Genomic DNA, 18312 nt, shown 5'->3' on the forward strand with positions numbered 1-18312 from the left:
GTTGTAGATTGGTTGAATATGATTTCCAATCCATTTGGTTATGATAGGTTGTTTCAATCCACTTGTTGATGACAACATAAAAATAGTTGGCTTTCGTAGTAAAGTTGTTTTGCTCTAAGGATAAAGTCAGTCGTGTCAGGATGTCATCATCTCATCTGTCTTCCTTGATACACACTAAGCTTAGCTGTTGAGGGGATCGCAATGGGAGTATATCCATGAGAACATGTGGAGAAGCAACTATGGCAGGGGGATATTCATACTATAAATATAGTGGATGCTTGAAAAACATGGGGTTAGGGGCACCGACCCCTGCACAATCGGAAATCTGTATATAACTTTTAACTCCCTCAAAACTTAACTACAGTTGGCCCTTCGCATCCAAGGATTCAAACTGTATTTTCTACCTGAGGTTGGGAATACACAGTTGGGAAAGTGAAAATACTATTTCCTCTCGAGGTTGGTTGAATACACAGATGCAAAACCTGAGGGTACAAAGGGCCAACTGTATTTAGTGAAAAAACAAATCCACGTGTAAGTGGACCAGCCCATTTCAACTTATCTTGTTCAAGGTCAACTGCCCTGAGAATTTGTGAGGACTGCTTGAGTTTTGGTTTGAGCAGGTTGACTCTTACTAACTTAAAAACTCTCTGAAGACCCCTGGGGCATTTGCTCCTTGGTGAGGTGATTCCTTCTAGAATGGTAACATTGTGTCTTCTGTAGTCATTACCTAGCAACGTGCTCTAGCAACAGGAAACATTCTTTTTGCACAGGCAGCTGGAGATTAGGTCTTGGTTGGTCACCCTCTCTCTCGGTTGCCTCCTCATATGAAAAGGTACACTTCATATTAAATTTGAATATTGTTTCTTTACCTCTTCTTGTATGGATCAGTAGGGTGATTAATCTGTCATTTGTTTGGAGTATGTTATTTCCTTATTGCCTTGTTAAGAGATGCTTAATCCTATTGATAAAGAGATTTTATCATTTATCCTATTGCCTAAAACTGTGAAATTATTATAATTCCCATAGCTAAATAAATTGCAGTCAAAGACAGAATCAGTTTCTAGATATAACTTTGCTGCCTACAAAACAAAACAAAACAACATTAAATTAGCTCTGTGGTTACATGAATAGATAAATAGAAACTGTTCAGTGAATGACTATCTCTCTGGCAAGTGCTTCCCATGTGCTTCCCTCCTGCCCAGCCTCTCCCCAGCTTTATGGTTGACTGGGATGGCACCATGAAAATGTTTATGAAGCCATAAAAGAGCTTTTCAAAGTTTCAGTCCTAAGACTTCTCAGACCCTCCCACTGTAGTGAGATCCTTTCTCTTTTTTTGCCTCCATACTTACACTCTCTTTCTCTTGGCAGGTGCCGCAGCTCATTATAACTTTTCTATATTCTGGGGTTCCTGACCCTCAAGTCTGTCTGGGGAGACCCATGAAACCTCCTTAGTAGTTCCTACATTGTGTACCCTAGATGGTTAGCATGCCGACATAATGTATCTCATTCAGTTCAACAGATACTGGACACCCACTCTCTGCCAGACACCACATGAAGTCTTGAGGATACAAAGACAAGTAAACAAGGTTCTGGACTTCAAACGGCTTAGAGAATGGTGAGATGGATTTATCAAAGATGTATCTAGGATGCTGTGGCAGCACAAAAAGGTGGCAGGGAGAGCTTCTTGGAGAAAAATCACTCCTGTGCAGTGTTGGAGGATGTGTTAAATGACTCACTGGGATGGGAGTGGTGGTGTGTTTTAGGGTACAAAGAGCAGCAAAGCTTAATGTCAGTGTGTGTGTGTGGGGGGGGCAGGGAGGCCACAACAGTAGCTAGGTGCTATTAGAGCATAAATTATGAGTTGAGAAGTAGATAGAGATAAAGGTGGAGAGGTGGGTAAGGACCAAGCTATTGCAGTGCTGTCCAAGGTGGATGAAGAAATGACTTTTTTCCTCCCATGGCTGGTCAGCAACTTGCTTTTCTGGACAGAACCATGGCTGAGTGAGGCTGCAGTCCTGCAAGCCACTCTTTCCCTTACATTCCCACCACCCTTTCCCCTTCTTCTGTTGTCTCTTCCCCTCCAGGAGCCTTGCTTTAGAGAGCAAGGCCAGCGGCTACTCTTCCTCTAGGGGAGTCAAGTGTGCTCACCTTTGGACCCTGCTTCAGCACAACACTTCCAACACTTGCCTTTCACACAGTGCTTGAGATGAGATGAAATAGGTGGAGTTCTGCCTCTTTTGAAAGAAAATAATTGGGTTTCTGAGAGGAGAGTTGCTTGGAATTTCCTCCCCATTACTCGAATACTCTGTCCTCCATAATTCCTACTTCTTATTAAAAAATGTCGCTAGTGAAAAAGAACTATTGATCCCTACAGATGTTTAGCATATCCAGCTGAGTTTTGCTATTTGGATATTGGGTATTAAACATGTAGGGAGTTGGAAGCAGACAGGAGCAATTTTAGAACTGATACACTTTTAAGTGAGATGTTTTAGGCATTTAGGGCAAGATCATTTACTTCAAGATCTCTTACTATTTTGGTATGATTGGCAATTTCTTTAGTTCTTAAAAAGCTTTTTATATATATTTAGATATGAATATGCAAATGATTTATATTGTGAGGTCCTTGAGGAAGGGATGACCTCATTCATCGGGGCCTCCCTAGAGAGCACACTGGCTTGCCTATGGAAGGCTTGCAGTAAATGTATGCTGAATTGAATGGAATGTAACCAAACAGAAGGTCGCTCACTAAAGAAGTCCCCTTCAATAGGAGGAATTACTATAACCCCCACATCAGCTGGAGCCTTGATGATCTAGTTATGGGGATAAGGGTAGGTTACCGAGGACAATGGAGGGCATTTAAGGGGACAGGAGGAACCCAAAGATAAACTTCTTCACATTTTTGCAGTTGAGCAGGGTTGGTGGTGAACCAGGGCCCCTTCTCCTCCAGAGATCACTGCTATCTACCAACCATTCAACTGCCAGCTTCTCTGAAATGCCTACTCTTTCTCTCTTCTCAGCCCAGGCCTTTGCTTATACTGTTCCCTTTGTTTAGCCCTTTTCTCTTCCATTGCTTTAATTTAAAGCTAAGCTCAATGCCACATCTTATATAATGCTTTCTCTTGCCTTTCCTTTAACATTTTACTTACCTAATATTTTATAATACCTTTATCAATTATTTTTGCATTCATAAATATCTATTGAGGCCATGGCAATGTGTCAGTTAATATGACAAAGTCCCAGCCTTTGGGAAACTTTCAGTTTAATGAGAGGTCATGGTGACGGTGCTGGGTTGCTCAAAGAGACATAAAAGGATGACAGTACAAAGTGCCATATGGGAAGGAAAGAAATGCAGCTGGGTCTGGCATTGAGTAGGGACTTGGTAAATGAGGTTGAATAAATGAACTTTTTCTGAAGTCAATGAGCATTTGCCATTTTTTTGTCTTCTCACCTTCCTTGAAGCATCTTTGCCCAGAAGGACCATTATCTACCTTCTGAGGTCCACCTTCCTGAGGCAGACACATGGATGTTGGATGAACTCCTCCTGCTCATACAATCCAGCATAGTAACTTGTCAAGAGAATGATTTTATACATTTTTTAGAACTCCAATTGTGGAATTGTGTTCAATTGTGGCATTGTGTTAAAACCATAGATACAGATACAAATATCTTCCAACATATACAATCCAACCAAGTCAGTGCAAATGGTGAAAGAAAGAATGAACATATTTTTATGGCTGCAACTGCAAAAGCAATTTGGGAGAAAGCTATTGGTCACATACTGATTAAACCACTTACATGCGCACAGTAATCACCTTGAATGGTCCTTCTTTGAACATGCAATCAAGAAAGAGAAAATTTAATAGAAAATTATTGAATTCTGTTTGTAAATACTGCCTTTAAAATGTTATTTATTCATTAGTGTTTGTATCACTGTAGTTTTAATGTAGCATCAAAATTTAAAAGAAGCAATTTTCATGCTTTAATCTAGAGAGACAATTCAATTGCTTTAGTTATGCAGCGTATGAAATTTTTTGATGTACAGAGTCTAGTATAGCTACTGCTTTTCATAAAAAAGTTCTATGTATTTAATGCATATTTTGAAACACTAGGGTATTTTATCTTATTTTATTTATTTAAATTTACTTTGAGCCCATAAAACCATATTTGATAGACCCATATAGTGTTCCAATTGAAAAAGAGTATGGAAAGAATTTCTTCGATACATTTGCTGACTGAATCTACAACTGAATCTACAATTTTCTTCCGTTTACTTGAATGAACTATATTGCCTAAATAAAGCCAGTTTCTCCTTGCAGTTATGTTCACCTCATTCAGACTATTGTTTTAATATTCCTTCACTTTGTTCCATTTTATATGTGTATTTATTATGAATTATTTTTCCTGTAGAGTCTTACTATTACCTATCTATTTCTTAGTCTGAAGGAAGTCCCCCAAATGCCCAAAACTAGCTGGAATACCCATATTTGGTATTTCCCCCTTTCATTTTCCTGTAAGCCTTTCTTCTTTGTAGTTGATGGTTATTTATTTTGCCCGTTTTTTTCAGTGCTAATTGAAAAAAATCACCTTAAAACTCAAACAGATGGGATTCACGAATAAACAAACCCAACCAAGGGATGGATTTTATTTTGTCAGAAACAGAATATTGTCCTTCTTGTGACTAGTACTTGACAGAATAGAATCTAAAGATTTTATTAGAATGTAGGCGTATTCAGTCACTCCTCTCCCGTTGTTGGCATGAAGAGCTGAGAGTGGACTGTGGAACAGGCAAACTTACTTCATTATGTGTTCATCTCTATTTTTCTTTTTGTGGAAGGGTGATAATTTTTTGCTGCTTATGAACATTTTGCTCTGTTTTGAAAAATAGATTTTAGCATCCTTGAAAAGCTCTTTCTGGCAGATAACTACACCCAATCAGGCTTGTCCAACAATTTTCTTATTAAAAGTTTGAAATGTAATAATTTAGAATATGCTAGTTATATTTAATGATTTAAGTCTCTATAATGGTATGAATTATCATTGGCTAAACAGAAAACCAGTGTAGACACAAAATAAAAGCATGTAACCTGCAGCAGCAGCTTAGGCAATCATTTGGTTCTTTCATAAAATAGCTTTGAAATAAGACAACAGTGCCAGAAATCACTTGGTACAGTTGAGCTTCTAGATCACAGATGACATTTGTATCTTTAATCACTCTATTTTGCTTTATTGCCATGTTACTCTAATCAACTTAGATGATACAGATCTTCTGCCTCATAAACTTAAAAATTAAAATTAGCAAGGTTGGGAAAAAATAATTTTAAAAGCTGGCCTCAGAATTCATTGTAAGTACAAAATAGTACTTGTTTAAAAAGAATTGCTTGATGGAGTTCAGTGAGGCTTCAAGTCACTGACCGGAGAAATATGGAGATAATTCAACCGTTCTGCACAAGATGTCAATAGGACATAGGAAATATTGTGAGGGGGGAAGATCAGATAAGGAAAGGGAAGATGTGGGACAGGATTGTGGGACACTGAGGCAGCGGGGGGTGGAGGGGGTTTGCAGTAAGCAACAAGTGACAGCTTGCCTGTGGTTTGGTAGTTATAAACCTTCTAAGAGGATGTTCAATACTCAGTTTGTTTCTGATGCTGCTGTCATATTAAACCCTCTCCAGTGACCCAACGTTTAGTGAAACAAATAGACAAAAACAGCTTTGTGACTCAGGGGATTGTGATGTAGAAAGGGACAGCACCGTCTGAATGGATTGTGGACATTACAATCTTGGGGCAACCCAGAGCAGGTAAACTACTGGACTAATGGAGATTATAATCAAAGGTTGGGCCCAACATTCTCAATTTTATATTTTTGGATGATCATTTTCTTCTTTTTTTTTTTCAATCCTGAAACTGTTTAAAGATATTTTCTTTTTTTTTCCAGTGCTTATTTTATTGATTTTAGAGAGAAGAAGGGAAAGAGAGAGGGGAACATTGATCTGTTCCTGTATGTGCCCCGACCATGGATCGAACCAGCAGCCTCTGTGCTTCGGGATGATGCTCCAACTAACAGCTATCCGGCCAGGCCAGGGCATGGTGGTTTTTTTTTTATTTTTAATTACTTTAAAATAGCACTAGCATATGGATTAATCTTTAACCAGAATTGCTTAAATATGTTATTTAGACATTGTATGAAGCCTACTTTCTAAAAAAGGAAGGAAGTGCATCCCTAGGTTAATAACTATGCAAGAGTTCCCTCTCCCTTTGAGTCTGGGTTTATTTTAGTAAGATCTGACATAGTGGGACACTGTGATGGCAACATGGTGCCCCATTTAGAACAGGGAAGGGATACCACCATTAGTGGGCATTCCTTTCTGACCTGTGGCAGGCACCGCTCTTGTGACTCTGGGCTGCTCTGCTTGCTTTGGTCAATTTATAGGAGTTTTGTGAATTCCCAAGGAGACCTCACCCACCAATCATGAATGCAAAATGATGGGAAAGAGAAAGATCTAGAAATTGGTCTCCCCTAGAGTCTTCCTCAAATTTTACTTCAACTAATTACTTGACATGTTTTTATTTTCTTATATAAAGCATTTAGGAAGGTTTTAAAGGATTACCTTTGAGACCAGAGGTCCCCAAACTTTTTACACAGGGGGCCAGTTCACTGTCCCTCAGACTGTTGGAGGGCCGGACTATAAAAAAAAACTATGAACAAATCCCTATGCACACTGCACATATCTTATTTTAAAGTAAAAATACAAAATGAGAACAAATACAATATTTAAAATAAAGAACAAGTAAATTTAAATCAACAAACTGACCAGTATTTCAATGGGAACTACGCTCCTCTCACCGATCACCAATGAAAGAGGTGCCCCTTCTGGAAGTGCGGTGGGGGCCGGATAAATGGCCTCAGGGGGCCGCATGCGGTCCATGGGCCGTAGTTTGGGGACCCCTGTTTGAGACAATGCTAAACAACTAGTTATTTATAGAAATGCCAGTATCTCCATAGACAGGGGCTTGATTAATTGAATAATAATTATTATCAATTAAACATAAAGGTTCTTTTTTTTTTTTTTAATTTAGTGAGAGGTGGGGAGGCAGAGACCCACTCTTGCATGCGACCCGACTGGGATCCACCCGGCAAGCCCACCAAGGGGCAATGATCTGCCCATCTGGGGCCCTTGCTCTGTTGCAACAGGAGCCAGTTTTTAGTGCCTGAGGCAGAGGCCATAGAGCCATTCTCAGTACCTGGGGCCAACTCGCTCCAGTCGAGCTGTGGCTGCAAGAGGGGAGGAGAAATGAGAGAGAGAGAGAGAGAGAGAGAGAGAGAGAGAGGTGAGAGGGGGAAGAAAGAGAGGGGGAGAAGCAGTGCTTCTTCTGTGTGCTCTGACCAGGAATCAAACCCAGGACATCCACACACTGGGCTGACACTCTACCACTTAGCTCATCAGCCAGGGCCAACATAAAGGTTCTTGTAGGGAGTCCAGTGGGAAATTTTTTCACTAGCTATTCCTCGGTTAATTTTTTTTAAAGAAAAGTCTTTTTTTAATGTACTTGGAAGGTAGAAAATAGAATAAATATGGAAAAACAAGGAGGCTGCACTTTTGAGAAAATATCCACAAAAAGAGACACAATTCACACAGACAAACTACAGCAATGTGTGGGAATTCTCATGTTCTCTTTAGGGGAACTGATGATAATCAAAAGTTTTTGCTCATAAAAAAATTGTGCAGAACAAACAAATTTTTGGAGGTCAAGGTCTTCGAAGGATGTGTTCTAAGTTGGTTGGTGTTTTATGACTGCATAGTTTCAGCCCAGTTTGGATTTTGAAGGAGAGGAGAAAGAAATGTTCTATTTGGACCACCCTGTGTTCCTCCTCCCTCCCTGAGTTATTGTGATGGCCTTCTGGCCTGAAGTTTTATGGCACCAACTGGAAACTCTATTTTCCCCAGGTGTCAACATCTGACAGAGGCAAACCATCCAATCTGATGTCCTGGATTAAGTGGAAACCAAAGTGTGATAAAATACAACCTGAGAAACAAATTTTAAAAATGGTAATAATCACTGGAAATAGTTTTTAATAAGCTTTTCTCTTTTATTCCATTTTACTGTATTAACACTTGCACTGCCTACAGAGATGGGATTTTGTTATTCTTTCCTTCCTTTCTCTTTTTACTGCTCAACACATATTTCGGTAAATAAATGTCAGAAGTAAAGCTCTAACTATTTCCGAGTTGCTTGGTGTGATTTTGAAAATCAGCACAGCTATATATTCTGTGCATGGTTAGGCCTAATTCAATAAAAATATTTAGAAAGCATAGAAAATCTTTTTCCTCTACATGGTGGGGCAAAAGTAGGTTTGCAGTTGTGAGTGCATGCTTTAAGTAACTGTGCAGTAAATGCTATTAGTCACCAATTTTTAAATAAGTTACATTGAGACATTTTTACTAATCTATACCTCTGTACTCATTTAAATTAGCACTAAAGACCTGTACATTTGACTGCTTTGACTGTCACATTTAAATGCCCTTTCTTAAGGCATTAGTTTTCTTATTTACCTGGTTCTTATGTTTGTTTTATTCTCTAATATTGTGATTAGGGATATATTTTGACAGCTGTGTTACTGTGCAAAGAAGATGGAATTAGAGCTTTATAGTAATGAATTTGATGCACTATTTGGAAGATGTGTAGTCTCTCTTCTCTGGATATAACATGCTCCATATATCAGTGATAGAGCCGGTCACTTTTGTGGTTTAAATCTTCTATAGCAATTGTTGGGAAACTTTTCTGAAAGGACAAATAGTAAACATTTTAGGCTTAGCAGACTACACAGTCTCTGTCATAACTACTTAACACTGCTGTCATAATGCAAAACTAGCCATAGACAGTATATAAATGAATGAATCTAACTGTGTTCCTATAACATTTTATTTACAAAAATAGGCAGCCAGCGGGCAAGCCATAATTTTCTGACCCATGTTCTATTACTTTGTTATCTACCTGATTGATCAGTTTCTGTAGGGTATGTTAAAATTTCCAAATAGATTCATAATTTATTTTTATTTATATCCTTAAAAGTCTGTTAGATGTCACTTTATAACTTAGGATAGTAGTAGAAAATGGAGGTTAAGAATGAACTCAGAATTGACAGTCTGAGTGTGTCCTTACGTAAGTCTCTTAATCCTCTGTGTCTCAGTTCCCTCCCTTGTGAGGGGGGATAATAATAATATTACCCCTTAGTGTTGTTGAGGATTAAATGAGTTAATACATGCAAAGCTCTTAGAATAGTGCTTGGAATATGATAAGCACTGAATGAAGGTGAAGCACTATTATTTGAGATGTTGTTAGGTACAATTAGGAATATAATCATTATACATCTTTCATACATCTTCCTTTAATCTTTATATAATAATATTTATGCTTTCCCTTCTACTTTTGTCCTTAATTCACTTGTATCTGACATTAAAATTGCTTCTCTGGCTTGCTTATTACATCTTTATTCCTTCTCTTCATTTTCAACTTTTCTGTACTGTGTGTTTCTATAGAAAACTTGTTTTTGCATCTTATTTTTTGTTCATTTTTAAACCAATCTGATACCATATTTCTTTTTGTTGATTAATTTAACCATTTATATTTATTTTAGTTATTGTCATATTTAGAATTATTGATTCCATCTAATTCATATTGTCTCTTTATCATATTCTTATTTGGTTAACTTATTCCTCTTTGTCCTCCCTCCCTCCCTCCTTCATTAATTAATTAATTAATTAATTAATTAATTTTGTGTGTGAGAGACACACAGATAGGGACAGACAGACAGGAATGGAGAGAGATGAGAAGCATCAATTCTTTGTTGTGACACCTTAGTTGTTCATTGATTGCTTTCTCATATGTGCCTTGATGGGGGGCTAGAGCAGAGTAAGTGACCCCTTGCTCAAGCCAGTGATCTTGGGCTTAAGCTAGCAACCTTGGGCTTCATGCCAGTGACCTTTGGGCACAAGCCAGAGACTATGGGGTCATGTCTATGATCCCATGTTTAAGCTGGCGACCCTACGCTCAAGCTGGTGCGAGCCTATACTCAAGCCAGATGAGCCTGCACTCAAGCTGATGAGCCTATGCTCAAGCCGGTGACTTCAGGGCTTTGAACCTGCGTCCTCTGCATCCCAGTCCAATGTTCTATCAACTGCACCACTGCCTGGTCAGGCATACCTTCTTAACCTAGGTTTTCATCTTTAAATGTGGAACACTGTCAGTCATTAATTCTTCAACTATTTGCTTCCTTATTTACTGTCCTATTAAGAAGAACCAATGAAGAACCATGAAAGGAAGTATGGCTACAATGAAAACTAATTTAGTGTGCAGAAGGATTCAGGGGTCTATTAATAGATGGAATATATGTGGGATAAGATTCTTGTTTCTTTATTATGTAACCAATATTTGCTCTTATATTTACTTTAAATTTTTAATGTGTTTCTCCCATTATTTCACCTTGCTTGCTGTATGTTATGATGTGTTCTCTTTTGCTTTATAGAACTTATGCTCTTCAAGTAGTATTTTCTTTGTGAGCTTATATTTCCTTGGGGATATTTGCTACCCTGGCTTTTAATGAGTTTGTAAGCCTCTCTGTGAGACTGCCATTTCTTCTCCCCTCAAGGTTGTAACTACCTTCTGGATCCTCAGGAGTCTCTTATGGGTTCTATGTTAGCTTTTTAAGTGCATGTGATCCCCTCTTGATTGTTTATCATTTGTTTTGCTTGTTTTTGCTATTTTGATTTTGCTTCTTTAGGGTTGGGTTCAGGAGAGGGTGCTAGCAGCCAGGGCTAGTTCAATGTCATGCAGCAAGTATACATTCTTTATAGCATTGCCAGTTCTCAAGCTGTATCACTGTGTTTGAAAGGGCAATATATACCATGGCTCTCAAATTTCAGTCATCTTAATAATCACTGCATATAACTGTGTGATTGACCTGGTCATCCCAATCACTTCCTGGAGATTGTTAACATGAATAGATAGAATGGTATGCCTACAGTATTTAAACTTGATTCAACTTTTTTTTTTCTAGTGAGTCCAAAGGGCCAAGGCTTTACTTTCAAGGGTATAATTCATGAACTTGAATGATGATTCCCTGGTTCTACCCTAATCCTTACCAGTCTTGAAGATTTACTATGCCAGGAAAGTCACATCTTAAAATTTATGTTATTTTAATAAAAAGTTTAAATTGAATTTTACTTTCATTGATTTCCACAAAATGAAAGAATTCACTCCAGTATCTTAAACCCTGCACCTGCACCAGATGTGTCCAGGAAGGTGACAAAGAGCAATTAATTCTCATGAATGTACTGTTTTCTATGGGGAGGTTTGCTTAAGAGTTCAACAGGGCATCTCACCACCAGTCTTATGGCACTCATATAATACTTATTTTTTGGGAGGAAAATACTAAATTTAAACTGTAGGTCAAATTAATTTAGTTTAGTTTTTTTAAAAGAAATTCCAGTTTTCTGAATGATAGTCAATTTTGTTGATGAAAAGAGCTTGTGCTAAAAAAATGAAAGAAAACTTGTACTAAGTGCTGAAATTAGTTACTGAGATGACATGTAAAATATTTCTCTGGAGGTCTTTAAATATAGGATGTATCTTTATCTTTCTGAGTTGGCCACCTTAGGGATATTTTTAAGGATGCAAGGACAGAGATAATATCTTTTCTAACTCTATATGAATCTTTGATTGAAACTACTTTCCAATTTTTAGCTGAGAAATGCACCCTTTTAAAAAGTGCTTTTGTGTAACTGAAATTTTTCAAGGTGATATAAAGACAGACATACTAGAAGCAATTATATTCCACCTGAATTCTGTATTAACCAATTCTTATCTCTCTCAATGGTTTCTATCTGCTCCTACTATTTATTTTTGTCCTAATAACTACTGGAAATATCTGAGGTATCCTCTTTACTACACTCTAACCCAGTTATAGGTTTTATAGCTTTCTTAAGATTTGCCTGATGTTTGCACTCACTTTTTCCTTCCCTGACCTCTCTTTCTTGCACCCCACAAGCAAATGTGTCACAATGCTCTAGGCTAGAACAGTATTTCTATGAAACTGGCCTGCATTTTCCTTGGCTTTATCAGCCATTATAATAATCTTGCCCCCTCTCTGCCCCTCACACATTCAAGGAAAAGTAAATTATTTCATGGTAAACTTGGGAACAGGAAGTGGGTACACATGGGCCCAGATCCTTCCCTTCTTCTTTTCTTATGGGACCCAGTTGCCCCCCAAAATAATGCATTTTGTTCTGCTTCTCCATGCTGTAGAATTTACAGCATTCAATACCTTTTCAACATATCCTCTAGGTCAGCTGCTTTCAACTTTTTTACACTTGGGGCCCAATGACCTAGCTGGCAGAAAATGGAAACATACTATGAATAAAATTTTATCTTACTGCACTTAACAATTCAACACAAACAATCTGGTACTTGATTCCCAAACTCCACATGTACGATGTATTGAACACTACATAAGCTTGTCCAAATGCTTTTTGTCTATTGCATATGATTTGTAAATGCTCTTGCACGGTGCAAAAGGTTGTTTGAACGAGGCTACAAGTTCCAAAGATAACTAAGACAACCTCAATAGTATTTTCATCAATGATACAGGCTGATAAGTGGCAATCACCCTGAGCATTAGTGAATTTGACTAAAGTCATTGGGTCTATAACCATCATACAACATCAGGATCATTAACTTTTTCACAGACCAGCATGAAATTTGTGGTGGACCAGCACTGGTCCTCAGACTGATGGTTGAAAATCACTGCTCTAAGTACTTTCCTTTTTTTCTAAAATTTCTGGATAGTTTTTTGACTTGTCTTTCAGATGACTAATTTTCTCTCTCTGTGCCTAATATATTGTTTAAATCAGGGGTAGTCAACCTTTTTATACCTATCGCCCACTTTTGTATCTCTGTTAGTAGTACAATTTTCTAACCACCCACCGGTTCCACAGTAATGGTGATTTATAAAGTAGGGAAGTAACTTTACTTTATAAAATTTATAAAGCAGAGTTACAGCAAGTTAAAGCATATAATAGTAATTATTACCAAGTACTTTATGTCATATTTTTGCTAAGTTTGGAAGAATAAATCTTTATAAAACAACTTACTATAGTTAAATCTATCTTTTTATTTATACTTCGGTTGCTCTGCTACCACCCACCATGAAAGCTGGAACGCCCACTAGTGGGCAGTAGAGACCAGGTTGATTACCACTGGTTTAAATCATGATTTGCACTTTTAATTTTAGGCATTATATTATTTCGTTCTAGACTTTTACTTGTCTTCTTTGTTACTTTTTATAGTTTCTAGCTTCCTGCCTAAAATTTCTATCTTGGCTTTTATTTCTTTAGGTATAAACACAGTTTTTAATGGTCTTTTTAGCAATCTGTGTCTAAAAATTTTAGTATACCATGTTTTGGGGTCATTTCTGTTACTTAGTGTTTATATATATATATATATATATATATATATATATATATATATATATATATATATATTTTTTTTTTTTTTTTCTGAAGCTGGAAACGGGGAGAGACAGACAGACTCTCGCATGCGCCCGACTGGGATCCACCTGGCACGCCCACCAGGGGCCACGCTCTGCCCACCAGGGGGCGATGCTCTCTGCCCCTCTGGGGCGTCGCTCTGCCATGACCAGAGCCACTCCAGCGCCTGGGGCAGAGGCCAAGGAACCATCCCCAGCACCTGGGCCATCTCTGCTCCAATGGAGCCTTGGCTGCGGGAGGGGAAGAGAGAGACAGAGAGGAAGGAGGGGGGGTGGAGAAGCAAATGGGCGCCTCTCCTATGTGCCCTGGCCAGGAATCGAACCCGGGTCCCCCGCACGCCAGGCCGACGCTCTACCACTGAGCCATCCGGCCAGGGCCTATATTGTTTTTTGCTTAAGGCATTTGTTTCCTTGTGTGCTTAGTGATCTTTAAGTCTGTGCTGCATATTTCATTTCAAAGGTATTTAGAAAATATTTTGATGCCTAGGATGATGGCATCTTCTCTCAGAGAGGACTTTCCTTTGGTTCTGCTAGATGTTTGGGAATGCTGCCATTCTGGGACCTCCTTCATTTTGGCTTAAAGCTTGAGATTCCTGGATATCCAGATGGTAGAAGGCTGGATAACATATCCCTGCAGTGCTGGTTTATTTCCAGTTCACCCCTATCCTGAAGGCACACTTTTCCTAATTCTAGCAGATAGTAGGAGTTAATTCATCAGAGCCGCATGCCTTGACAGTGCCTAGGCTTTGATTTCCGGCCTCAAGAGGATTCAACATGAAGATGAGCTTTATAGTTTCTTTTCCATCATAGGCAAATACCTGGGAAAAATAATGCAACCTTGCATAGCCAGGCTTATTTTCCGGGTCTTGTCTTCTAATCTTGGCCTAGTAAGATCTCAATATTTTGTGAGCTATTTTTTGGATCCAGTTTAAGAAAGTTAAGTTTTCATTAGTGAGAGAGATCAGATTACCTTGTCTGCTGTTCCTTTTTTTATCTCCCCATAAGAACTATCTGCCTACTGAGATCAGAAATTTTGATTTGCTCTTTACCTTGACCTTAGTTTAAGAGTAAAGGCCCCAGTGAGGCCAACACTTCTGCCATGTGCTTCTTAGAGTGTATTTTTCAGTTGATCATTTCACCAACTACAATAGACATTTTTTGGAGGGGACTTCTCTGTTATGTATCCTAATCTATTTCTCTCTAGGCATTAGTTTCTGAAATGAAAATGAGTTTCTCAAGCTAGGTAAGTTCTCACACACCATGCAATTAGCATGTGTTTTTGTAATAAAATCAATGGAGAGTCGTTAAAAAATTTGAGAAACCAAGGAAGGAGAAAAAGAGGTCAACTTAGGATATGGTAAGATATTAATTGAATTTGACAGGCAAGAGATTATTGGCTACCTAGGCAAGACTAATTATTGGTGAGGTGGCAAGAATAAATGAACACTGAGAGAGCAGAGATAGCAAATGTAGCATGTTTTATAAAAAGCTTACAAAAGAAAGCAAAGAAATAGGGCAGTAATTAGAAGTGGTCATGGGAAAAAAAGATAAGGTAAAGATGGAAAAGATGAGAATCTTTCTGTGCTGAGAGGGAAGAACTAGTATGAAAGAAGTTGAGGATATATGAGAGAAAATGGGTAGAATTATTAAATGCATCAATTATCAGATGGTAACAGACTCAAGAGTAGAGGTGAATTGATCCTCTGACCAGACATTGAACACATTTTCCACTGAATTTTTTTTGCTTCAGAGTTAGAACCTTTACGATTCAATCTGAATGTTAGAGTTTAGAGTAAGTGTCCTTATATAATCCTAAAATATGCTAGACCTCCGCCTGTGTTTCCACTGCACTGTGCGTGCACTTTCCATTGAGTTCCATCATAGGCCTATGGTATCTTTTACCTTTACTAGAGTCTGAGGTCCTTAAAGTCAGAACTTGGGTCTTTATAGTTCCACAATAGCCAATCAGTAGTTTATCAAGTGAATGCTTGCCATCCCTTTTATAATTGTTTGCACAGCTCAAAAGGATGGATCAGAAATGGCATTTTAAAATTTCCCTGTGTTTCAAAGCTTTTAAATGTCTTTTTGAACTCAACTAGTAAGGACATAAATGGAAATCCAGCAGTAATTTATTAATTGACTTGTACTTTATTTAGATTTTACTGGTGGTAATGGACCCTTTGGAGTCTCTTTGCTCTTGAAATAACTGCATGCATGATGTAACAAATGTAGCCACTTCTTATGCAAACACATTTTATCCAGCATTGAAAATTGTTGCTTTGCGAGAAGAATAAAATGACACCTCACTTCTACTTTATTTTTATTTATTTATTTATTTTTCCTTATTTTTCTGAAGCTGGAAATGGGGAGAGACAGTCAGACAGACTCCCGCATGCACCCGACTGGGATCCACCAGGCAGGCCCACCAGGGAGCGACGCTCTGCCCACCAGGGGGTGATGCTCTGCCCCTCAGGGGCGTCGCTCTGTTGCGACCAGAGCCACTCTAGCGCCTGGGGCAGAGGCCAAGGAGCCATCCCCAGCGCCCCGGCCATCTTTGCTCCAATGGAGCCTTGGCTGCAGGAGGAGAAGAGAGAGACAGAGAGGAAGGAGAGGGGGAAGGGTGGAGAAGCAGATGGGCGCTTCTCCTGTGTGCCCTGGCCGGGAATTGAACCCGGGACTTCTGCACACCAGGCCGACGCTCTACCACTGAGCCAACCAGCCAGGGCTTCTACTTTATTTTTAAAACAGCAAAAGCAAATCTATAAGTTTTTAAATGTATTTTTTAAAAATTAAATGTTTAATTTAATTTTTAAAAATTAAATTAACTTGTTTAAAATCTAAGAGATACAATATCTATACATGAAGTTCTCCTTCCTTCCTCATTGCCTAGTACTTAGCATCTGGGTAACAGTTGAATGGGTATGTGTTCTTCTAGGAATATTTTATGCTTTTACAACCATACATATTATTCTTTATTTCCATTTTTACACAAATGGTAGCCTGCTTTACACATTGTACTCTACCTTGCTTTCTCCACTAAACAAAGTATTTCAACAATACAAAACATTCTTGTTATATGTTATCACCTTAAATTAAGGCAGGGCTTACATTCAGTGGCATCTCAGAACCATTGTTAATGAGAAGCAGGCATGGTGTGGTCACTACTATTGGTGCATGCGCAGGATGGACAATGGCAACTCCTTGACTTTTCAGGCAACTGACCGTTGAAAGACTACTTTGGAGGAAATATGAGTCTCAGTTTATGTCTGAAAGCCTTCCAATTCCTTCTTCTACTAAAAATTAAAAAGGTTCCAGCATCAAAACTAACATGTATCAGCATTGTTGAAGATGATTTTGGAGATAATGGTGGAGCACAAAGGATAACATTCCATAGCAAAGTATGAATTTTTATAACTTGGAATCTAAAAGTGATTCAGAGAGATGGGCTGTGAATGTGAGGAAGTTGTAAGAATTCCTTAACCACCTCAGGTGGTGGCGCAGTGGATAGAGCGTTGGCCTAGGACACTGAGGACCCAGATTTGAAACCCTGACGTGGCTGGCTTGAGTGCTGGCTCATCTGGCTTGAGATGAGCTCATAAATGGTTGCTGGCATGAGCCCAAGGTTACTGTCTCGACAAGGGGTCAATGGCTTGGCTGGAGCCCCCTGGTCAAGGCACATATGAGAATTGATGTGTCTCATTGCTCTCCCTTTCCCGTCTGTCCCTCTTTCTTCAATTTCTTAACCAATTGATTGCACTTACATTTTCCTTTCTGTGTGTGCACAAGAGTGATAAATAATAGAATCCTATAAATAAGTCTGAAAGATAGCTCTGTTTAAAATGAAAATTACAACTGATAACATGTCTTAGTTTGAGAACTTTGTAGTATTTATTTTTAATCATCTGCATAGTATTTCACTGGATAAATAAGCAATAATTTCAGCAGCTAAGTATGCAATAATAATATAAAGATTATCACTAGGTTGTTTGCAATCTTTTGCTTTTACAAACAATGCAATAGTGAATGACCTTGAACATGGATCATATGGCTAGTAGCTTTGTAGGATAATTTTCTAGAAATAGGATTTATATGTGCTTTTATAATTTGATAGATCTTTCTAATTAGTTTCCAAAGATGTGGTGGTTTTTTTAAAAATTTTTAAAAAATTATTTTATTCATTTTGGAGGAGAGACAGAGATAGATAGAGAGAGAGAGAGAGAGAGAGAGAGAGAGAGAGAGAGAGAGAGAAGGGGGAGAGTAGCAGGAAGCATCAACTCCCATATGTGCCTTGACTAGGGAAGCCCAGGGTTTTGAACCAGCGACCTCAGTGTTCCAGGTCGACACTTGATCCACTACAGCAACACAGGCCAGGCCAAGATGTGGTGGGTTTTTTTGTTTTTTGTTTTTGTTGTTGTTGTTGTTTGTTTGTTTGTATTTTTCCGAAGCTGGAAACGGGGAGGCAGTCAGATAGACTCCTGCATGCACCTGACTGGGATCCACCCGGCATGCCCACCAGGGGGTGATGCTCTGCCCATCTTGGGGCATCGCTCTGCCGCAATCAGAGCCACTCTAGCGCCTGAGGCAGAGGCCACAGAGCCATCCTCATCGCCTGGGCAAATTTTGCTCCAGTGGAGCCTTGGCTGCGGGAGGGGAAGAGAAAGACAGAGAGGAAGGAGAGGGGGAGGGGTGGAGAAGCAGATGGGCGCTTCTCCTGTGTGCCCTGGCCGGGAATCGAACCTGGGACTCCTGCATGCCAGGCCGATGCTCTA

At 38.9% G+C, this 18312-nt stretch overlaps 1 long non-coding RNA gene across 1 annotated transcript; it reads left to right on the forward strand.

Moving 5' to 3' along the window:
- Positions 1–775: 775 nt before the first annotated feature.
- LOC136328646 (uncharacterized) lies at positions 776–14163 on the forward strand. Its single transcript, XR_010730083.1, has 3 exons — positions 776–832; positions 1512–1615; positions 14078–14163. It is a non-coding gene; the product is annotated as an uncharacterized lncRNA (long non-coding RNA).
- The last annotated feature ends 4149 nt before the right edge of the window (positions 14164–18312 follow it).

This window comes from Saccopteryx bilineata, chromosome 3, assembly GCF_036850765.1.
Source record: "Saccopteryx bilineata isolate mSacBil1 chromosome 3, mSacBil1_pri_phased_curated, whole genome shotgun sequence".
NCBI classification, from domain to species: domain Eukaryota; kingdom Metazoa; phylum Chordata; class Mammalia; order Chiroptera; family Emballonuridae; genus Saccopteryx; species Saccopteryx bilineata.